Genomic DNA, 25,360 nt, shown 5'->3' with positions numbered 1-25,360 from the left:
AGAGACCAGAGCAGCTGAGCAGCTGATATGGCCTGGAAAGAAATGAACCCTATGCTAGATTGATAGAGGAAGCCCTGAGAGATAAACTCTATTCCAGCCTACAACTGAGATTGGAAGAAGCTGGACCCATGGAGCGTAAAGAGGAAGAAGGCCTGACAGACCAGGCGGAGATTGCCTGCCATCTTGCTTCAACATTTGGCAACTGACTTTGGTGAGAAAGCACTCTTATGGTACCTTGAATTGGACTCTTTAGGGCCTTGCAACTGTTAATTACCCCAAATAAATACCCTTTATAAAAACCCAACAGATCTCTGGTACTTTGCATCAGCATTCCTTTGGCTGATTAATACAAGGAGCATTAAGAAAAATCTTTTGGCAATATAGGCCTTACCTACACATTGATGCTAGTGCAGCTGGTAGTGCACAGAAGGTAAGTATAGAAACAACAAAACCTAAATCCAGTTCATCTACTTTCTAAATTGAATCCGCTTCCCAAACTAAAGTCCAAACAAAGGGAATTCTGCCCATTTTTAGGCATAAATATATCTGTCTCATCCTCTACTGTCCTAACCTCATATTAAGCTTTCAACCTTAAAATTGTGAGACATACACAACAAACAACAGCAACAAAACATTCTCAAGAGGCAAATCAATCAACCAAACCAAACTTAGATATGATATGGATGTTGGATCTATTGAAAAGGGAATTTAAAATACCACTGATTCATATATAAAAGGCTCTATTGAAAGAGGTGGACAATATACATAAATGGATGAGGAATTTCAGCAGAGAGATGGAAACACTAAAAATCAAGTAGAAAGACTAGAAACGAATATCATGCTAAGAAAGATTAAGAATCCCTATAAAGGTTTGTCAATCAATTGGACACTGATGAAGAAAGAACTTAAAGACAGGACAATAGAAATTACCCAAACTGATATACAGCAAGAGAAAAAAAGTGAAGAAAACAGAACAGAGACTCCAAGACCTGTGGAACAATATAAAATAGTTGAATATACATACAATTGTTATCACAGTGAGAGACGGAAAGAGTGACTGGGGCAGAGTAATATTTGAAAGGTTAAGAGCAAGTTCTGTCAAGATGGTTTTGGCTTAGGTGGGCACTCCCCAGTTCTCTCACAAAAAACAGCTGAGAAAGGGCAAAATCCTACACAAGTGAGCTGTTTTGAGAATCCACAGAGCAGGAGGCTTCAGGACATTGGTCTGGAGGGAACTGGACAGAGAGATATAGAGCCCAAGGGAAAACCTTGGTGTTGGAGTTGTTAGGAGTATGTCCAAGAGACTTGAATCTTTGGGCTGTCCATGTGCCAGCTGGGCCCTGAGCCTCAATAGAGTTGTAACACCTACTCTCAAGTTCGTTGGACTCACCCAGGACTACTAACAAGGAAGTGATGATGGACAACCACCATAGGAAGGAACCAAGAGAGTCCACAACTGCAAGCAAGAGAATCCCATCCATTGGCTGTATGGGCCTGAAGCCCCCTCTCAATTAGAGGTGGAGTGGACATCACCATCAGAATCCTTAGGATTCGGGAATGAACTATGGCCTAGAGTAGACTTATGGGTATTCTACTATAGACTTATTGTGATTCTAGCAATGGAAGAGATTATATTACTGATGTGGAGGCAGTGGCCACTGGAGGGTCTAAGGTCAGGGAGAAAGGGGGAAAACAGGTATAATACAGGGACATTTTTGAGACTTGGGAATTGTCCTGAATGACATTGCAATAAAAGATACAGGCCATTATATATCTTCCCATTATCTACAGAACTGTGTAGGAGAGAGTGTAAACTGCAATGTAAACTATAATCCATGCTTAGTGGCAATGCTCCAAAATGTGTTCAATTGCAGTGATTGTACCACAGTAATGAGGGATACGGTTAATATGGGTAAATGTGGGTGATATGGGGACAGGAGCATATGGGAATCCCCTATATTTTTAATTTAACATTTATGTAATCTAAATATCTATTAAAAATAAAAAAGAAAGGTTAATAACAAAGAAGTCTCCAAAAATAATGAAAGCATCAAACAACAGATCCAAGTAGTTCAGAACCATACAAGATAATGTATTATTTACTTAATTAAATTATAACATAAACAGTCACCTTATATCTAAACTTCTGAATACCAAAGATAAAGAGAAAATCTTGAAGATAGAGAAATAAGCATAATTACCTACAGAGGAACAAAGGAGAGAAATATAGCAGACTTTACATTGGACATTATTTTAGACAGCAGGCAATATACTGGCATTTTTAAAGTTGTGAAAGGAAAAAAAAAATCATAACAGCCTTCAATCCAGAATCTTTTATACAGCAAAAATATCTTTCAATGATTAAGGAGAAATAATATATTTTCAGACAAATAGAAACAGGCCTGTGCGACAAGACTTATAAAATAACATTCTTCAGGCAAAAAGCATAATATCAGATAGTAACTTGAATTTATAGAGACAAATGAAGAACATTATAAATAGCATGCAAACAGAAAATAATTTCTCTGATTCAAGGGATGAGAAAGATTCCATCTGTTAATGGGAGCTTCTGCATATCACATTGCAGACATAGATATAGGAAGAAAAAAATGTCATGACTGGTTTTACAATCTATCCACCACTAAAGTCATAAACTGAAGAAAGCAATAATTCTTTTCTGCCTAATATTTCAGTTTTTAAATATACTTTGATATGGTCTAGCATAGTCTTATAATAGGATGCCCCCCCTAGTTGATTAAAAAGATGCTTCAATGCAGGGGGTATTGTCCATCTTGGGGGTGATATTATTCATTGTTAGATATTGGGGAATCATTCTATTTTCCTACTTCAGTTTTGGGGATTGAAGTTCTAGACTATAGTTATTTTATTTTGATGAAAACAAAAACTTGTCATGTAGCTCTGCTTGTTCAAAGTCCTAAGCTATTAATTGACTTATTCAACAAACATGTTAAAGGCCAACCATATACCAGATTTTGTGCTACATGAGGATTAAAATTAATATTTTACAAAACCAAACACATATTTAAGAAAAGCAAGATTGGGTTTAATCTTGAAGAAATGGCTGATGTTAAAAGCTTTCTAAGAAGAAAAGCAATAAAATTGTTCTATGGAGCTCAAAAATCCTATTTCCTTATTAGTCTCTTAGACAATAAGAATAATAGGATATTTAACAAATTAGTGTTTAAACCAATGTATATATCATATTCTGGGTCATGACTATCTTGAATTCTCTTGGTCCTTCAGTAATTTGTGAACCCAAAAGGAGTTGGCCTAGTATTAGAAAATAGGGATTGAGTCATCTAAAACTAGAATTTATTGGCACAAGTACCATTTTTATGTCCAAGAAGACCAGAAAGAGAAATGGGGAATTTTTAGCAACTTTATCTCTAAAGTACAATTGCTTAAATAGATTTATGTGGCTCAATTTGATTTTATTATGGTTACTATGGCTCAAATAATGGTCTTGATTTTATACAGATTAAAGAATTTAAATTTCCCCCACTGTACTTTCTAATTGTTTTACCCATAGACCATATTCTTTCTCACATTGGCTGAAAGCATGATTCTCTGTGACATCCAAGGTATACATAATTTCACTTGGATCCTCATGTGTACTGTTTTAGCTACTTTTTATTTCAACAGAAAAGACCAGCATTTAAGTTTGAGTAACTGCAGAAATTCAGTTTAGATAACAACAGTGGAAGATGTTTTCAGCCTCAATTGCATCACAGATTTTCCTTTCTTATCTTCCTCTGAATTGCTGTCTTAAATAATGCTGAGGGAAAAAAATCAGAAGAATTTAATCTTTGTGCATTGCCTGTTTTTTTAAGTACTTACATATGCCATTCATTGTGCTACATGATGGGGCTATGCAGTTATAAAAACTAAAAACTACATGAAAAGTATGAGTAAAACCTAGAATTAGGAAAACAAATTCTGGTAACAACTAGAATTAGGTAAATGAATCCAGTTACATATACATCATCAAACTCGTTACCCAAATGGGGAATTAAACTGGGCATTGTATCACAATAACATGGATTCTGATGTAACCAGTCCAGTGTTGATTCCAGGAAAGACAATTAGGGATGTCTCGTTTTGTTGAAATATCTTAGTTTTAGAATAAATTGGATAAAATCACCTCAATGTATATTTATTTGTTTGTTTTTAATTTATTGAAGTATATCACTCATGCATAAACAACGAGTATATAGTAATTGTTGTGAACTTACAAAACAAATGTACATAACATCATATAGGGGTCTCATACCTCACCCTACCACCAATACTTTGCATTGTTATGAAACATTTTTAACTAAGGATGAAAGAGCATCCTCAAAATATTACTCCTAATCAAAGTATCTTACATTTGGTGTATTTTTTTTACCCCAAACCCAGCATATTATTATTATTATTATATCATTTATACATGAACATACATAAAAAATCAGTGTACAGTAAAAGTTGTAAACTTACTAAGCAAACGTGCGTAACATCACACAGGGGGTCATACATCAACTTACCACTAACACCTTGCATTGTTGTGGGACATTTTTTACAAATTATGAAAGAAACTTATCAAAATCTTACTACTAGTCCATGGTTCATTCCCCAGTCCTGAGGTTTCTGTGATGGTGATGCCCACTCTGCCTCTAATTGAGAGGGGGCTTCAATCCCATATGGCTAATGGATGGGACTCTCTTTCTTGAAGTTGTAGACGCTCTAGGTTCCTTGGTGGCTGTTGCAACTCAGTGGAGATTCAGGGTCCAGCTCATACATGGAGAGTGCAATGATTTAAGTCTCTTGGACATACTCTTACCAACTCTAGTACTAACTATAGGTTCAAATGGAAGGGACAGTAGAGCCATGTTTGGGGAACCCACAACTGAATCCAACTCTGTCACACCGGGGAGCATAAATTCCAAAGTGGACCCTCTGGCAAGGCACCAAACTCCTAAGATATCTGCCTTGAGTATAGTGTCTGAATGTCTCCAGAGCCCTCAGGAGCCCTGCTATTTAGGGTAGTATTTCTGTTGGCTGTCAATGAGATCCTGCTGTGATGTGCATAAGCGTAACCTCTGGAATGACCTCCTGACTCACTTTGAAGTCTTCTAGTCATATACACTCATTTGTCTTTACTTTTTCTCTCTTTTGGTCAAGGTCTTTTTTCAGTTGCATTGATAGTCGGTGATTGATAGTAATCCTTGGTGCCAGAGAAGCTCTTCCCCGGGAGTCATGTCCAATGCTGGGGAGAAGTTATTACATTTATATGCTGAGTTGAGCTTAGAGAGAGGCTATATTTGAACAACTATAGACTAAAGTAGACTTATTGATATTTTACTATACACTTATTGTAATTCTACAATGGAAGAAATTGTATTATTGATGTGGAGGTAGTAGTCATTGAAGGTTCTGAGTGCAGGGAGAGGGAACAGGTGCAATACGGGGGCATTTTCAGGACTTGTGAATTGTCCCAAATGACACTGCAATGACCGAGATAGGCTATTATATATTTTCTCATAACTTACAGAATTATGTGGGAGAGAGTGTCATCTACAGTGTAAACTATAATCCATGCTTAGTGGCAATACTCCAAAATATGTTCATCAATTGCAATGATCATACCACACTAATGAAGGATGTTGTTAATATGGGAAAATACGGGAGGTATGGGGAGAGGGGCATATGGGAATCCCCTATGTTTTTAATGTACCAATTATGTAATCTAAGTATCTTTAAAAATAAAAATAAATAAATCTGACTGGTAACTGTAGTTCATATATTTGGTGTATTTTGCCCCAACCCACCCTATTATTTTTTAAAATATATTTCATCACAGAAGCTGTGAACCTACAAAACAATCATGCACTTGTGCAGAACTCTCATGCAACACATCTCCATTAACACACTACACCACAGTGGAATATCCACCACAGACCATGAGATAACAGCATCAGTTACCTCCAACCATGGTCCTAGTGTGCACCTGGCACATCCCCTCCATAATTTCCCACTATCAAAACAGCACATTCCCAAGCATAGATGCATGAACATCACAGTATTGCTGTCAACCTCAGTGCCACCCCAGCTGCACCTCTCCCACAGTTCTCCACACTCCCACCATCCTGCAACAGCAACACACACCTGCTCAAGCCCACAAAGGACACTACTGCATCTGCACCATGAACCACAATTCCCCTCCCCCTCTGGGTCCACTGTGCCACCCAGTCCCCAGACCACTCTCCAGCCTTCTTGCAACCTACATCCACATCCCTAGACCACCTACTCCAGTCACACTCCCAACCCCAAACCATTTGTTATGAGTGGTAGCGCTATAATGTATTACCATCAACTCTATACATTTCCACACTTTTACAGTACAGTTAATTAAAATTTCTGCATATATTAAGCATCAGTAATCCATCTCAGTCCTCCTCTTATTTCCCTTAAGAATCCACCACTGACCACCATCTTGAAGATGGTTTCCTACATTTTCTCTAGAAGTTTTATGATTCTTGCTTTTTATATTTAGGTTTTTTCTCCATTTTGAGTTAATTTTTATATAAGATGTGATATAGGGGTCCTCTTTTTTTCTTTTGGCTATGGATGTCCAGTTTTCCCAGTACCATTTGTTGAATGGACTGTTCTACTGAACCTTGGTAGGTTTGACAGACTTGTCAAAAATCATTTCACCATAGATGTGAAGGTCTGTCTCTGAACCATCAATTCAGTTCCACTGGTCTCTGTGCCTGTCTCTATGCCAGTACCATGCTGTCCCCACCACTGTAGATAGGTAACATAATTTAAAGTGCAAAAGTGAGAGTCCTTTAACTTTAACTTTTTAAGATGCCTCTGGCTATTCAGGAACCCCTACCCTTCCAAACAAATTTGACAATTGTGTTTTCCATTTATTTTAAAAATGCTCATGGAATTTTTTATCAGGATTGCATTGAATCTGTGTATCAGTTTGGGTAGAACCGAAATCTTAATGATATTTTGTCTTCCAATCCATGAGCATGGAACGTTCTTCCAATTATTTAGGTCTTTTTAAATTTCTTCTACCAATGTGCTGTTGTTTTCTGAATACAAGTGTTTTCCATCCTTGGTAAAGTTCATTTCCAAATATTTGATTTTTCTAGTTTCCATTGTAAATAGATTTTTTTCCCCTGACTTCCTCCTCAGATTGTTCACCACCAGTATCTTTTATAGTCTGTTTCATTTGATGTAAGTATAGCTACTCCAGCTTTTTTTGTTGTCATTGTTACTGCATGCATGGAATATATTTTCCCAGCCTTCACTTTCAATCTGTTGGTGTCCTTGGGGTCTAAGGTGAATCTCTTGCAGACAGCATATATATGGTTCATATTTTCTTATCCATTCCATCACTCTGTGTTAGTTGATTGAGGAGTTTAATCCATTAATATTCAATGTTATTAGTGTAAAGGCAGTTTCTTATTTCACCCATTTTGACCTTTGGGTTTAATCTGTCATATTTTATTTTCACCACTCTTTTGAGACTTTTAGTTACTTTTACTGATATATTCTTCATTTCTGGACTTTCTCCAAGTATCTTTCTACTGTCTTTCCTACCCTTTAGTATTTCCTGCAAGGCTGATCTCTTCAGTATAAACTCTCTCAGTTTATGTTTATCTGTACATATTTTAAACTTGCCTTCATTTCTGAAAAACTGTCTTGCCAGATATGAGATTCTTGGCTGGAAGTTTCTCTCTTACAGTATCTTAAATATATTATACCACTGTCTTCTTGCCTCCATGGTTTCTTGTGAGAAATTGGCACTTAATCTTATTGGGTATCCCTTATATGTTATGCATTGCTTTTCTCTTGTTGCTTTCAGAATTCTCTTCATCTTTGGCATTTGACATTCTGATTAGTGTGTGTCTCAGAGTTGGTCTATTCAGAGTTTTTCACACGAGAGTATGCGTGCTTCTTGGACATAGATATCTATGTCCTTCAGTATGGCTGGGAAATTTTCTACTAGTGTTTCTTCAAATATTCTTTCTACCCCTTTTCCCTTTTCTTCTCCTTCTGGGACACCCATGACTGTATGTATGCACATCTCTTGCTATTATTTAGTTCCCTGATACCTTGTTCATTTTTTTCAATTTTTTTCTTCATCTGTTCTATTTTATGTTCACTTTCAGGGGCCATGTCTTCAAGTTCACCAATCCTTTTTTCTGCCTCCTCAAATCTGCTGTTATATGACTCCAGTGTATTTTCTATTTCATTAATTGCACCTTTCATTCCCATAAGATCTGTTGTTTTTCTATGTATGCTTTCAAATTCTTCTTTGTGCTCATTCAATGTCTTTTTAATATCCTTAATCTCTTTAGCCATCTCATTGAATTTATTAAGATTTGTTTTAATATCTATTATTACATGTCTCAACTCCTTTATGTCATCTAGAGGCTCATCTTGTTCCTTTAACTGGGCCATATCTTCCTATTTCTTAGTATGAATTGTAATTTTTTGTTGGTATCATCTTCCTGTTTCTTAGTATGGATTGTAGTTTTTTGTTAGTATCTTGGCATCTGCATACATTAAGAGATCTATTTACTCTGGGTGAAGTTTCTTTCTTTAGTTTAGGGTTTTTCACCCTTTCCCCTTGCTGGTTGTGTAGTAGGACCCAAAGATGTAGGTTGAGCTATAAGCTATGGAGGCTAAATCTGCCCTCATTTTTCCAGGGACCAATGAATCTTCTCTCACTTTTCTCCTTTGCCAGGGATAGGGAGAGATCTACAGCTGTGTATAATAATCCAAGTCATGCATGCCTAGATGTAGTTGCCCAGGGAAATTGATGCAGCTTCATGCCCCTTCCTTCTTTGCCTTGGGTGGGGATGGAGCTGCACATGTGGGCAGCAATGTATGCCATGTGGGTCCAAAATGACTGCTGTTGCCGCAGTAGACTTCTGACTATTCAGTCTGTGCTAGCTAAATGTACCTGCAGTTACCTGGAGAGGCTGGTGTGGGTCATGACAGTTTCCTCCCTGCCAGAGGTGGGGCTGAAGCTTAGGCTTGGTCTGCAGTCTGATCTGGGTGAAAATAAACCTGACCTCCCTTCACTATGATTTTCAATCAGCCTCGCTTCCCCTCATGTTAGGAGTGGAGTCAAAATTGTGGCTACCAGCCTCTTTCTGACTTGTACAGGTTCAAACTTTGGCTGTTCTTAGGGTTATACTATAGCCAGCTGAGTTTACTAATCAGTAGCTGAAAGTCAGTGGTCAACCATCCCTTCCTCCCCTGTTTTTTTTGGAAATGGAGCTTCCAATTTCAACCATAGAATAGCTCCCGAGGCTCAGGCTAGATCTGCAATCTGATCTGGATGGAAATAATTCAGTCTCTACCAGCACTGTGGTTTTCAGTAAGCCCTGCTTCCCCACGTGCCAGAGGTGGAGTTAAAGTGGCAGCAACTGGCCTTTCTCTGACTTGGACAGGTTCAAACTTTAGCTGTTGTTAGGATTATACTTTAGCCCACCAAATTTACTAATCAGTAGCTGAAGTTGGTGCCCAACCATCTCTTTCTCCCCCATTTTTGGTAAATGGAGTTTTCAGTTCTATCCATAGAATAACCCCTGAGGAGGCTTGTGTTGCCAGTGGAACATGGGCACCAGCCTTTGCAGCACGGTATGCTCCATATATGAATCTTCTCTGCAGATGGCCAGTCTCCTCCTTCTGTTCTTTCAAGGATGTTGCAGGATGCTTTTCTGGTCTTCTGGAGCCCCCAAACAGGTGCTTTAGATAGCTCTGGGGGATTGCTGACAGTCTTATAGCAGGAGTTGATTCTAGGACCTTCTTACTCTGCTGCTATCTTACTGGTTATTCCTCAATGTGTATTTTTAATATGACAGTCCTCCTTTTCTCAAAAAAAAAAAAAGGTTTATGACTTGGTTCCTAAAGCTCACTTTTTTTCTAAGTTATGAAGAATCACTCTGAACATTACTAATCTGTAGGTTAGTAATAATGTGTGCCCAATCATTTAAAAAAAATCTAGATCTGCTAATTGTTGGATTTTATTACTTCTTAACTTATAGGAATCCACTTTCCCCTTCTCCTACAATTTTTTGGGATAAAGACTAGAAAAGAAATTCCCCAAACTTGAAATATCTGGAAGTATTAAAAAATGAGAGTCACATTCCTGTAATTCAAAGAATGGATCATAAAAATGGAAAGAGCTGGAATCAGCCCTTGAAATCTCATGGGAGACCAAAGAACAGCTGGTTGAGAATAACTAAAGAACAACGAAGCTAATGCATTATTTTCTCTGGTGATCACTCATGTACCAGCTGTGATGTGTTACTTGTATCGGTGGGGACAAAGGCAAAGTGCCAAGATCAGTAGGAATGCAAACCAGTGATGAGCATGCATACAGATGGAATCCTACTTTGAGAAATTGAAATCCAATGATGCTAACAAAAGTAAATATTCCATATCTTTGTTTACTCCTCACAGTTTATAAATCCTTTAGAAATGTATAAACTCAGCTAATATCCACAAAACATCTATGAGGTAGATCCAATATATCTATTCCAAATGTTTGAGATGCAGGTTCATAGAAGTTATATGTTTTATCTGAGATCACATAACTAATAGAGTTTGTATCTTGAAGAAAACAAAAAGGCTCCTAAGTAATCTTTTTCTTCCTTAATTTTTTTTTTACTATAGTTTATCTACCATATAATACTTAAAGCTATTTCACTTAAATAAGTCCGTTCTGTCCAGATTGACTATCTCCATCATTTTGCCCCATGAGCAAGGCCATAAACTCCTTTTACAAATGTTGCCTCCAATGCTCCATCACTCATCAGCCACCCAAACCCACTTACTTACCTGCTCAGCCTCTGATTTGTATCCTCTGGCTTCATACCCTATTCCTTTTTGATTACCATTCATGAACACTATTTCTTTAGTTCTCAGATATTGATCTCCTCCTCAACACTGTGTGTCATAGCTCCTTTAGTTTCAAATTCCACAGTCTGAAGACCTGACTGGCTACTACCTTAATGCCCAAAGGCAAATGCAGGAGACACTTTCAGTTATACACCAAACACATCCTTCCCCGTAGCTGGTTAAAAATAACACTAAAATGCCACATCAGTGACTTTTTTTCTTTTTTCTTTTAATCCCATTTCAGGTGAATGTTCCTCAGTAACATACCCATAACCAGAGGAAAGAGAAGCCACTGATCCACTTACCATAGTCTATCAGGTCAGCTAGATCAATAAAGCTTATCAGAAATGGTGGGTTGTTAGTTTGCTTGCTTCGATGTTTCTAATGAGTGGGATGATTAGATGAGTTCAGACTCAGGGTCAGAAGAAACTTACAAACTTGATGACCGAAGTCTGAGTAATTGAATCAGGAAACCTAGAGACTTACCATGGAACATTAGTGCTGAAAGGGATCTCAGAGATAATTAGGTGAATCTCTGAATTGTATGAAGGAAGAAATTGAGTTCCAACGTCACAAACCCAGAAGTTAAACTTGGGTCAGGGCTTCTGCAGCAAAGATACTCTTTAGTGTCTTAATGATTTTCTCCAAGTACTGTATCATAATGGACACAACTTGCTCACTGCCCAGTATACTGATGACTATGATAAAATTCTTTTATTTTAAAATCAGAGATATGGATAGAAAGAAGGAGGGTTTAAATTTAGGAGTGGGGAAACCAGAACCTGGCTAAGAACAGAAAAAATGAGATACAGTCCAGAGAATGATTTGGACATCTAAGCTTGTTATAAAGGGGGAGAGTTTAATTTGATATTGAGTAATTAAGGGTCAAAGCACATGCAGAAGAAAGCAGAGATGAATCTGTAAATGTTAGACCTTCTCTAAAATCAAAGGCAATTGCTGGAAAAGTAGTTCAGTGGGCAAGAGTTCAGTTTTGGAGCTATACAGCCTGGGTTTGAATCCTGGTTCTGTCACTTAATAACTGAGCAAATTGCCTTTTCTGTGTCTCTTTTTTTTTTCCTTCTCTCAAAACAGAAGATAATAATACTGAATTCAAACATGTTATGAGGATTGAGTGAGTGAAGCCCTTGTAACATTGCCTAGAAGATAATAAACACTGTATAGGTGGTTGCTAATAAATAATGTGCCAACCTGTATATACAAAGATGTTCATTGCAGCTTATTTGTAGAATCAAAGAAATAGAAATCCTTCGTGGGAGATAGCTATACAAAGGAACATTATGTTGCTGTTAAAAGATATGAGGTGGCTCCACAGACAGCACCTGTGGTATAAGTTGAGTAAATATTTTAAAAGATACAACAGGATATATTTTTTGTTGAAATACTTAACTATATATGAGATGTGTGTGTATGCCCCAAAGTTCTTGGTGTTTACATGCCAATCAGTTAGTTGGTTTCCCCTGAGGACTAGGATTGTGTCCGGTCTGGACGGTGGGAAGGAAGAGCAGTGAGAAGAACCTTACTGCTTTTTTATTCACTTCTGAAACAGGTGAACTGCTTTTCAACCATCACATTTATATTTTTTAAATAATAATACAAATCTGCTTAATCCTGAGATATAAAGAATGCAGCAGTAAACAAGATGAGGAGTTACAGGCAAGGCACTGATATTAGATAATGAAAGGAGATTTTCATATTAACAGCTACCCATAATATTTCCAAACTGCTCAGAGAAGTATGCCTGCTTTCATCCTTAAGTAGCAAATGGACTTGTTTTTCTTTCAGGTCAGGAGGATAATAAAGTGACATTAAATAACTTAAAAGGGCAGTGCTTCTCCTTATGTACCAAATTATTGTACCAGGAAATAAATTAGGTAGAGGGGGAAAATCTGCCTCTTACCTGTTTCATGTGCTTATTTAAGTGGCTTGTTCCACATACCTTGAAATAATGACATAGCTAGGCTGATTTACTAAGTCCTGGATGTATTTTTCAGGCCACTACCACCTTAAGGTGATTCATTGATAAGTTCATTACTGCTATGCTCTTCTTTATTAATTAGTTGAGCATGACACATGAGGAGCAGAGAAGCTTTAGTTATGAAATATGAGTCCATTGCTGTAAAAACCTGCGATTTACATAGGAAAAAGAATCTGGCAAACAGGTTGAACGGTTACAGAACTTTGAAAATTGGAACATAATTGAGTCCCCAAACATTGCACACTAAGTAAACAATTCATTTGTTTATAATTATTTACCAACAGTCTAACCTCAACTGTCCTCTTTGGTAATGCTTTCTGCGTCAGTTTGAAGCACATCTTGTCATGGATTAAAGAAGTATGTCTGATAATATAAACCAGAAGCATGATTTTATAGAATCATCCCTGACCTGAATTTACTTTATCTCCTAAGTGTTGGTGATACAAAAAAAAACCCAAAAAACAAAAGATAAAAGAGAAAATGAGAAGAGACAGAGAAGGGAAAGTAAATCTTCAGTACTGCTTTCATATTGAATCACTTATTGATTATATTTAATTTCATTTAATAAACACACATAAAGCTTACCTATCTTAGCATTTATCAACAAAGCTGGGAAGCTATGGTTTTCAAATGTCAGTACTTACGCAAATCATGAGTGAATGGCCCACCCATCCTTGAGGTTATTGAGTTAATTTACCTAGTGATTTTAGATGATTCCATAATCTTAGTTCTTAGAACTTGCATGACAATTTTAAATCTTTATGTGTAGAAATGGCTTCTATCTTTCATACTTTAATATAGACTATACTCCTGTTTCATACTCTGAGACTATAACACATAGATTTAAAATTCAAATATGCAGGATCAATATTTTTCATTTAAATAGAAGTTTATTAGTTGAACGAGACAAATATTCTATTGTTTAAGAAGTAGCATTTTCAGACTCTGTAAATTTTAATGATCTAAAAACAAATTGAAAAAAATAATTATTTCTGATAATTGTGAATCCGTGGTATTAATAAGCTCTAAATATTATGTCATGGATTACCACAGGCACTTAAATATTATGTAATAATATTAATGATATAAAAAATGTACACAACACATCAGGGAAATTTTTCAGCATAGGACTAGATAGTAAATATTTTAGGCTTTGCAGGCCAAATGGTCTCCTTTTCAAGTATTCAGCTCTATGATTCTGGTAGAAAGCAACAATATACAATACAAAAATAAATGGTCTTGGTTGGACTCCAATCAAATTTTATTCACAGACATAGGCAGCAGGGCAGATTTGACTGTGGGTGCAGTTGCCCACCTCCAAATATATTATGTGAAAAATTCTTTCATTACACTTTGATAAGTATAATATAATTTCATTATACAAAGTCTACATGACCAAAGAGGTATGTTGGAAGATGTTAAAACATGAACAGTGGTTGTCTTTGGTGAAATCATCCTTTGTGATACCCATATTTATACATGAAAGTATACATGTGAAGGTATAAAGATAAAATAATTTAAAAATATAAATACTTAATATGTGCAGGTTAATAGGAAATAACTTAAAATATTTTAAAAATTATAAGCTTATTTAGGTCGATAAAGCAATGTTGAATTAATATGTTTTATTATATAATAATTATATAATAGATATGTTATTCTTTAATATAGTTTCTATAATTGTCATCATTTCAGTTTAAGTGTGAAATTTTTAATAGTGGCTGTTTTCTTCAAGTTACCTGTCCACTTTGGGTTTTCTTAATTATTCTGGGCCCTAGTTTCTGACTGGTATACTCAGGGTTTGCATATACATGATCAATTGCTAATGAGATAATAAGGTTGGACCACTTGAAGAGAAAATGTTCAATGTTTTATTTTTCATTTAAATATGCACTAAGAACCAAGTTACTGATTTTCTCTTTAGTGTGGAATCTAGACTCTATTCATATTATCTCAGTAATATCATGGTTAATAAGATATTTGTGTTCCATGACATTATAGCTCATGACATGAATGTACTAATGCACCAGGAATCTTCCAGTTGCCAATTCTGCCATGCACAGCGTAATATTTCTCACTGTGGAGACTGAATTTTCACAATTGTAACTTGAGAGTAAGTATAGCTTTCTTGTCTGCCTGATGCAGTTATTGTGAGACTCAGACCAAGTCAACACTTTGAAAGCCGTAATGCATTACAGGAAAACAGGCCACCACTATTAGGGGCCTCCACCATTCCATCCCTTTCAGGTAGATGCCTACTGGATATCCCCATAAGCATATCTGACCAGTGTATAGAAGTTAACACATCTGATACTTGGTTCATTTTCCTCAAGGGTGTTATTCTTCCTGATGTCACTCCTTCCCTTAATGGCAACATCTGTCTTCCAAACTTTCAGACTAGACATTTGGGCATAATCTTTATATTTTCATCCCTCTCTCACACGCCACATGTCAATCGGTTGTCTAGCCATTTGCCTTTATATTACTGTTATCTCTGGACCTCATGTCTTCTTCTCCACCTTTATCACCTCCAACCAAGGTCCCATTATCACTGCTCTCCCGTCTATGGGAGCACTCTCCTTACCTAGTTACTTAACCTTTGATTTCTTATCCTCTGTTTCTAACCTAAATGCCTGCCACTCAAGTGGAAAGATTTTCCTGATCTACTGGATTCCCTTGGATCTACTTTGTTATCTGTCTCTCTGGCCCTGTAATACTTGACTTTCACTTTCTTTTTTTTGGTTTCTTCTTTTTTCTCCCTTACAGTGTGATATGGGTAATTCTTGGGAAACTGCAGGGAAAATCCTGAATAGAGGTCATTGTTAAGTTGCAGGCATTGTTCTATCTAATGTAAGACTGCCACAAGGGGGATGGTGACCAATGTATACAGATACTCTTCTTGAACTCATGCTTCTTTAATTTATTTAAAGAGAAGTTTTTTCCACTGTGCAAGGTCTGATGGGATTCCTCTAGGCAGGGAATAAATGGAGTTTCCCTGGGCAATTTCATCTGGGATTTGTCTTAGGGGATACTGTGAGCAGATGTCATTATTAGCCACTCTTGAAACAGGCAGTCTTTTGTAACTAGGTCAGAACCCTTTTTCCCCTTGATGGAATGAAACATGGGTCAAATTCTCAGTCTCTTCTGTAAGTGCCTATTCACCATCATCATCATGCCCCTAAACCCCATCATTATTTTGATCCACAAAGAAGTGTGCAATGCCACACTGGACCCTCTGCAACCTTCAAATTGTACCTGTGGGCAAAAATTGACTACCCAAACAACTACCTCTGAATGTTATTCTAAAAGCTAAGACAACTCTGGAAGATGGAGTATAAGGAAATAATTAATTGTGTAGGGATTCATCCCACAATGTCACAAACAAAGCTCACTAAATCTGTTCATTTATATGCTTTTAAGTAGAGCTATCATTTTCAATATGAGAACTGAAAGCAATGCAAATAACAGGGCAATTCTAAGGAGTAAAGGGAATATGAAGCTCCTTGACAGGTTTCTGTCTCTAGGTATCTTGAAATTTTGATCCTACTCTATTTATAATATAAAAATGTAGCCACAGAAGGAAAGAATTCTTAAATTTGGAAGACCCCAAGTTATGAGTGTGTGCATTTCATAAATTATATACATATGTAGATATAATTTATGTAAAATACAAACATACATAATGATTAGAAGCTCATGCTCTGAAGGCCTATTTCTTGGGTTCAAATCCTATCCTGCTGGGCTTTCTAATTCTTGGCAAGTTCTTTAGCTTTTTTGTGGCTCAGGTTTCTCATTTGTAAAATGGGGAGAGAGTGAGGATTAAATTAATTCATATACATATAATGCTTGAAACAGTGCACCTGAACCTTAGGCAGTCAATAATGTTGAATACGAAGATGAAGGAGAAGGAGAAGGAGCAAAAAGGGAGTAGGAGAGGAGAGGAGGCGACATGATCTTTATGGGCAATCACAGATGGTCCTGCAAAGCAGGTGTTGTGCCTTTTACACATTTGTATCCCACAAAGGATTTAAGTGATAACAGGTATTAGGTAATTATTAAATACAAGGATGAATAAGTAAGTGAACATGGAGGACCACCACAATTATAGTCAGCCAGAGCTGAGGGATGCTTTGCTCACATTGGCTAAGTACTGCAGTGGATTCATTAGTTGTTTTGGGGTTGTGCAGACTAAAACATAGGTGAGAGAACATGCCTCCCGATTTGGAGGCACATCAAACATTGGGTAATCATAATGGAGGATCTGGCGCAAGAAGCACCATTCCAGTCATGGTGATATATTTCGTCTAGCTTCCTGCGCGCATATACACATCTCTGACTTTACTAAAATTAATATAAAATTCCATAGTCTGATAGAATCAGCCCTCCCCCACAGTCCCTAAATCTGGAAGTTCTGTCTTCTGGGGCTCCTTGAGTAATGCCAGTCAAGATTATGGAGCAGGAGCTAGATTTGAATCAGGACCTTCTGTAGTGGGCATTTTCATACTGTCCCAACACAGAGGAAGTTAATCTGGTAAATGATATATTATTAGATATCAGGGACTAAAGTGTTAGCCTTTGGAAAAGCATTTGAATCTTAGAGGATTAATGAGTAGTGGAGGATTTCTAAAGTTTCAAGCATTCATTCATTCATTCATTCATTCATTATACTATGTTCTGGTGTTGAAAAATTCAAATGTTATTTAAAAATGGTCCTTGGCTTCAAGGAACCTATAGAATCAAATGACCAATTGCTATATTTTAGAAATGAATAAGGTAGATATTTTCATTGAGTTTCTTCTCTGAAACCTTCAAATTGTACCTGGTGGGCAACAATTGACTATCCAAACAACCACCTCTGAATGTTATTCTAGAACCTAAGACAGCTCTGGAAGATGGAGTATAAGGAAATAGTTAATTGCCTAGGGATCCATCCCAAAATGTCACAAACAAAGCTCACTAAATCTGTTTATTTATATGCTTTTAAATAGAGCTATTTATATTGATTCCACTCAGCTTTTATTTATATCTCCAACATACCAAGTTCATATATTCTTATGATTGTCTAAAGGCAGAAGTAAGATCAGTTCATGTGTGGCCAAAAGAAGTATCTGAAAATTATATTTGTAAAGTGAAATACTTATTATGTAAAATACTAAAACTTCTCATTTTAAATTAATATTTTTATTTTAGACACAGTAAAAACATAGACACAGTAAAAGATAAAGAAAATGTAGCCTGCCACCATCCATAAAAATAAATTGCAAAACAAACATTGCTAATATTTTTACCTATTTCTAACTAGTATTTTGTTTAATTCTGAGACAGTGATTTCATATATGAATATTAAGACATGAGTAAACAATTACTTTATTATTAAGTATCCTGTACTGTTTGCTAAGCAAGACTTTTCAATGATTGCTTAATATGCCATCAAAATTTTACCATATATTATTTTCTTATTTATTGTACATCTCAGATTATTCAATTTGTTTTGCAATTATATGCAACATTGTGAGGAACGTATATGTCATCATTTTCCACATCTCAGATTATTTTCTTAATCTGAGACTGAGGTGGATTAGGGAAGTGAAAATATTGGATCAAAGTATATAAACCTCTATGAATCTTTGCCTACCTATGATCAGTTTTTTTTTAAATCACTAATTGCCTAACCATGAAGTCTTCATAAAATAGCAAGTTCACTATACCCTAAACAACACTGAACATTATCTCATGCTCTATCTTTATAATTTTTATAAGAAAAATGGTTATATTGTTGATGATGTCATTTTGTTTCATTGACTACTAGTAAATAAAATAGACGGCAATGGATATTCCTAAATTTTGCTAATCTAGTGGGAAAAAAGAGCATCCATTATTTGCTTTGCCTACTGGCCAAGTGGACATCTTTCCACATATTTATTGTCCATTTAGAAGATCTTATCTATAAATCATATATTCATATTCAGTGACCACTACATTGCTCTGTCATATGTTACCAACATATTTGCTAGTCTATTATTTGCCTTTGACTTTGATTTTGGTATCTTTTTCCAAACAAAACAGTAATATTGCATTAACAAATATATTTCTATCGCTTACAATTTTCATGAGTTTTTATTAAAAAAATATGAATGTGTCCTGTTTGATGCAGATCTTTTCTACATTTGAGTTTGCTTTATAACCTTTTTAAAGTATTGATTCACTGATTTCTTGGTAGATTGAATTCTGTACACCAAAGCTCTGTTCTTTTTCTTACACTTAGCCAAAAGGCTGAGAAGTGATCTTATTCTTACTCAATGTTCCTGTAGGTGTAAATAACACCCTTTGAAGATTATTGGTTAAGTTGTGGACTTATTTGTGAACAGGATCTTCTAAAATTCTATTTAGGGTGGACCCAACTGAATCAAGGTGGGCCGTAATCCTTATTACCAGAGTCTTATAAGCAGAACAAATTTGGATGAGACTACAGAGAAAGCCATAGGAGATGTTCAAGGCCATTGCTGGGTAATGGGAAGAAGAGATGCAAGCCAAGCAACCAGAATGCTTCAGATTTGTGGGAGAACCATCCCTTCATTGATGACTTAATTTGGGATTGCTGGCCTCTGAAACTATAAGCCAATAAATTCTTTTTAAACTGACCCATTATATGGTATTTGCCATAACAGACCTGGAAAATTAAGACATATTGGCTTTTAGAGTTTTTATGTTTATTGCAAATATGGTTGGATAATATAAGTGAGCCTTTTCCCGTTTCTGTTTTTCTTTTTGTGTTTAGAATGTTTCTTATTTAATGTTATAGTAAAAGCCTGTTTGGTTTAAAATTTTTATTCATGTTTACTATATACACAGAAAAGGATATGCCATGAGTATATAGCTTAATGAATTTTTGGAAACAAAACACATCCTTGTAAACAACAACCAGAACAAGAATAGAATATTAATGCATTCCAGAAGTCTGCCTACTCCTGTCGGTGTCTTGTGCTCTGTTCTGCTCATTATTTGCCACCACCCCTAAGGAAATCTGATCCTGATTTCTAACAACAGACAGTCATTTTTGCTTGTTTTTATACTTTATATAAATGGAGTCATACAGATGTACATTTTTGTGACTGGCTTACTTTAACAACAAGTTAGTAAAGATCATCTATGTTGTAAATAGTTCATTCTTATTGCTTTATGGTATTCTTTTGTGTTCATATCTCACTTTAAAAATTTGATCTTATGTTGATGGGCAGGCTTGTGGTTTCTATTTTATGGCTCCTACAAAAAAATGATGCTATGAACATTACAGGGTGTGCATTTTATTGAACATATACATGCACTTCTGTTGTGTATATATAGGTTGGTGCAAAAGTTATTATGGTTTTGCATTGTTGAAATTTGCTGTTTGATTTAGAATACATTCTTAAATAAATGTGGTCATGTTATACATCATTTTAATGTACATTTCTCACTTTATATTTTTTTGCTAATGACTTATTACTTCCTGTTTATTTTATATTTATTTTAGACTATGGAAATGATGTTAGACATAAAGCAAATTCCAGCGATTTTCTTATTTGAGTTAAAAATGGGTTGTAAAACAATGGAGACAACTCACAACATCAACAACACATTTGGACAGGAACTGCTAACAAACATATAATGCAGTGGTAGTTCAAGAAGTTTTGCAAAGGAGACAAGAGCCTTGAAGATGAGGAACATAATGGCTGGCCATCAGAAGCTGACAATGACCAATTGAGAGCAGTCATCGAAATTGATCCTCTTACAACTACATGAGAGGTTGCCCAAGAACTAAACGGCAACCATTCTATGGACATTCAGCATTTGAAGCAAATCAAAGATGAAAAAGTTCTATAAGTGGATGCATCATGAGCTGACCGAAAATTTTAAAAAAACATTATTTTGAAGTGTCATCTTCTCTTATTCTACACAACAACAACAAGCCATTTCTCGATCAGATTGTGATGTGCAATGAAAAGTGAATTTTACATGACAACTGGTGAAGACCACCTCAGGGTTGGATAGAGAAGTTCCAAAGCACTTCCCAAAGTCAAACTTGTACCAAAAAAGGTCATGGTCCCTGTTTAGTGTTCTGCTGCTGGTCTGATCCACTACAGCTTTCTGAATCCTGGTGAAAGCATTATATTTGAGAAGTATGCTCAGCAAATTGATGAGATGCACTGAAAACTGCAATGCCTGCAGCCAGTATTGGTCAACAGAAAGGGCCCAATTCTTCTCCACAACAGTGCCCAATTGCACATGGCACAACCAACACTTCAAGAGTTGAATGAATTGGGCTACAAAGTTTTACCTCATCTGCCATGTTCACCTGACCTCTCACCAACCAACTACCACTTCTTCAAGCATCTTGACAACTTTTTGCAGGGAAAACGCTTCCACAGCCTTCAGAATGCTGAAAATGCTTTCCAGGAGTTTGTTGGATCCTGAAGCACCAATTTTTATGCTGCAGGAATAGACTAACTTATTTCTCATTGACAAAAATGTGTTGCTTTTAATGATTCCTATTTTGATTAATAAAGATATGTTTGAGTCTAGTTATAATGATTTGAAATTCACTGTGCAAGACTGCAATTCCTTTTGCACCAGCCTAAAGCGCATGCATACGTGGGGATGAAATTGCTGGATGATAGGTTAGGAATGCGTCTGGTTTTAGTAGTTTGCCTAAATGATTACATGATTTACATACTCACAAAAAGTGAATTCTAGGTAATTCATATATTTGGCAACTGGAGTAGAGTTAGTGTGTGCAGTGGTATCAGATTGTAGTTTATTTTGCTCTTTCATGAGTAGTGTTGTTGAGCAACTTTTTATACATTCATTGAAAATTTGGACATTTTCTTTGGTAAAGTATCTGTCCGTATATTTTGCCCATTATAGTATTGAATTTTCTGTGTTTTTCTTTTTCATTTCAGAAATTCTTTTTATATCCTAGATAAGACACATTGTCATATGTATGTATTGCAATTATCTTTTCACACTCTGTGATTTGTTCTTGTTTGTTTCTGTATTTGTTTAAACTCTCTAAAGGTTGTATTTTGGTGAATATAAATTCTTAATTTCAACATCCAATTTTTCAGATTTTTCTTAAGATTTGTCCAGTTTAACAAATCTTTGCTGAATTAAAGTTTATAAAAATATTTTAAGTTTCCCTCTACAAGCTTTTTTACTGTTCACATTTATACTTGTAATCTGTGTGGAACTTATTTTTTTGTGAATGGTTTGAGGTCTGGTCTACATTTTTGATGATGTGATTATCCAATTGACTCAACAAAATTTACTTTTATGGCCATTGTTTCTTACTTGCCTTCCCTGTTACCTTTTTCACAAATCAGGTGAGTTATGAAAAACATACACATTAGTATGTTTTTGGACTCTACTTTGTTCCATTAGTCAGTTTGTACATACTTGGGTCAAACCCAGTTGCTAGCACTATATTGTAGGTCTTGATATCTGCTAAAGAATTTTACCTTTGTTCTTCCAAATTTCCTTGGCTATTCCTGCTCCTTTGTTTTTCCATATGAATTTCTGTGGCATTTGTTTGGATTGCACTGAAACTACAGATTAATTTAGTCTACCACATGCATCTTCCGATCCATGAAACTAATATATCCCTTATTTATTTCATTCTTCTTCCATTTCTCTTTGTAATATTTTATAGTTTTACATGTAGAGATTTTTACATATTTTTGTTAGATACATTCCCAAGTATTTGAGATTGCAGTGCTATTGCTAATGGTATCATACCTTAAATTCAGTTTTATACTTACTAAAGGCATTTGCATCTAATAACAGTTTCAAAATATAGGAAACCAAAAACTGACAAACCTGAATGGACAAATAGAGAAATCCAAAGTTGCATTATGGAGATTTCAATACTCATCTCTCAGTAATCAATAGACCCGATAATCAAGAAATCACTGAGCAAATAGAAGACTTAAGCAAAATTATCCACCTATTTGACCTAATTGACATTTTTAGAATGTCTCACCCAACAATAGCAGAATCCTCCTTTTAAAGTGTACATGAAACAATCATCAAGATAAAGCATGTTCTGGGCTGTAAAACAAGATTTGGGTAGTTTATAGGGATTAAAATGCTACAGAGTACGTCCTCTGACCAAAACAGAATTAGAAATTAATAATGGATATCTGGAAAAATTCTCAAATATATGGAAGTCAAATAACAAACTTCTAAATAATCTGTGAGTCAAAGAAGAAATCACAGGGGAAATGATAAATATTTTGATGCTAATCATAGTGGAAGCATGCAGATCAAAATTGATGGAGCATGGTTAAAACAGGGATTACACCTAAACAAAGAGTTTTAAATGCTTATATGACAAAAGAGGAAAGATCTAAAACAAATTACCTAAGCAATATTAAGGAATTAGAAAAAAGAAGAGCAAGTGAAATCCAAAATACATTAAAGGATGAAAAAAATAAATATAAGTGAAATTCAATAAACAGAAATTGTGAAAATCAATGTAACCAAGAGATCAAACAAATAATACATTTCTAACTAGACTAACCAAGGCGGGGAAAAAGGAGAGAAGCTCAAATTACCAATATCAGAAATGAGAAATGATAGAAGGGAAATAGTTAAAGATCCTAAGGAAATTAAATGGATGAAAAAAAAAAATCAGTAAAAACTTCGTGGTAAGCAGAATTCTAAGGAGATCCCCAAGGTAAGCAGAATTCTAAGGAGATCCCCAAGATTCCTATGTCCATGCCTTGTCTAGTCCTCTTTCCTTGAGTATGGATGTGGCCTACAGACATGGTGTAGGTTAGTCAACACCCTTCACTACGTTGTATTCTGTGGCAAAGGAGATGTGATTGTCATTCTTACAATTACTTTACATAATGTAAGTGTCTTCTCAGACTAGAGAGAGATTCTCCTTCTGCTCATGAGAAGTAAACTGCCGCATGGTGAGAGGACGACATGGCAAGAAGATAGCAAGAGGTCTCTAGTTGCTGAGTTCAAGAACTGATTTCTGCCAAGAGCTGTGTATCCTTGAACTACAGAAAGGAATACAGCCCTGCAAATACCTACTTTGCACCTTTGTGAGACCCAAAACAGAGGATCCATTTAAGCCATGCTTGGTCTTCTGCCCCACAGAAATTATGAGACAATAAATGTGTGTTGTCTTAAGCTGATAAGTTTTTTGAAATTTGTTCTACAGCAAGAGAAAATGAAAACAAACTTTATGACAATAAATTTGAGAAGGTTGATAAAATGAAGATTTTTTTCTTGACTCAAAATACCAAGACTGGCATAAGAAGGAAAAAAAAAGGAGAAATTATGACTAGTTTTGACCCTGTATCTTTTAAAGAAAATGAGCTCATAAATTGAAACATTACCAGAAGAGAAACTCTAGGCCTCTATGATTTCACTGGTCAAGTCTATAAAACAATTAAGGAAGAAATACTATCAATATCAATCCTACATAAACTCTTTCAGGATAAACAAGGAGAGGGAACATTTTCTAACTCATTTTATAAAGTCAGATTACTCAAATATCAAAACCATACAAAGGCATTACAAAAAAAGAAAACTACAGATTAATATCCCTTATGAACACAGACACAAAACCCATTAACAAATATTTTTAAAAGCAATCTAACACTATATAGAAAGCATAATATATCATGACCAAGGTAGGTCTAGCAAAAGAATGCAAGATTTATTTAGCATTTGACTAAGTAAAGTTTATTTCAAGAATATGTGTCATTAAATATTGATAAGTCCATCAATGTAATTTACTGTATCAACAGACCAAGGAAGAAAATACAATATGATCATGTCAATAGATGCAGAAAAAGTGCTTTCATGATATGTAACATCCATTTATGATAAGAACTTTGAAAAATCTGAAATAGAAGGGAATTTCCTTAAATCTGATAAAGGCATATACGACAAACCTGCAGCTAATGCCATACTTAATTTCAAAATATTGAATGCTTTCTCCCTAAGTTGGGAAGCAGGACAAAGACTTCATTTCATCACTTCTATTTTGCACTGGAGGGCCTAGCCAGTGCAATTATGCAAGAAAAAAAAAAAAGACAAATTAGAAAGGAAATATTATGAATGCCAATAAATGACATAATCATCTTTAGAAAGTTCAAGGAAACTACAAGTCTTGAATCTACAGTCTTGAGTCTTAAGTCTCAAAGCCAAACTCAGCATGTAAATGCATTGCCTTCCCCTCAGCATGGGACATGACTCCCAGGGATGAGCCTCCCCGGCACCGAGGGATGTGACTGGAGAATGACCTTGAATAAAAGGGTCAACTCAGACCAGCAGAATATCTCAGCCCACATGTAATATCAGGAATTAAAAATGCTTTTTGACCTTGAATAAAAGGGGAAAATGGAAAGGACAAATGAATTTATATGGCTATGAGTCTCCAAAAAA

The sequence above is a fragment of the Dasypus novemcinctus genome, chromosome 2 (assembly GCF_030445035.2).
Source record: "Dasypus novemcinctus isolate mDasNov1 chromosome 2, mDasNov1.1.hap2, whole genome shotgun sequence".
NCBI lineage: Eukaryota > Metazoa > Chordata > Mammalia > Cingulata > Dasypodidae > Dasypus > Dasypus novemcinctus.
This window is presented reverse-complemented; position numbering follows the sequence as displayed.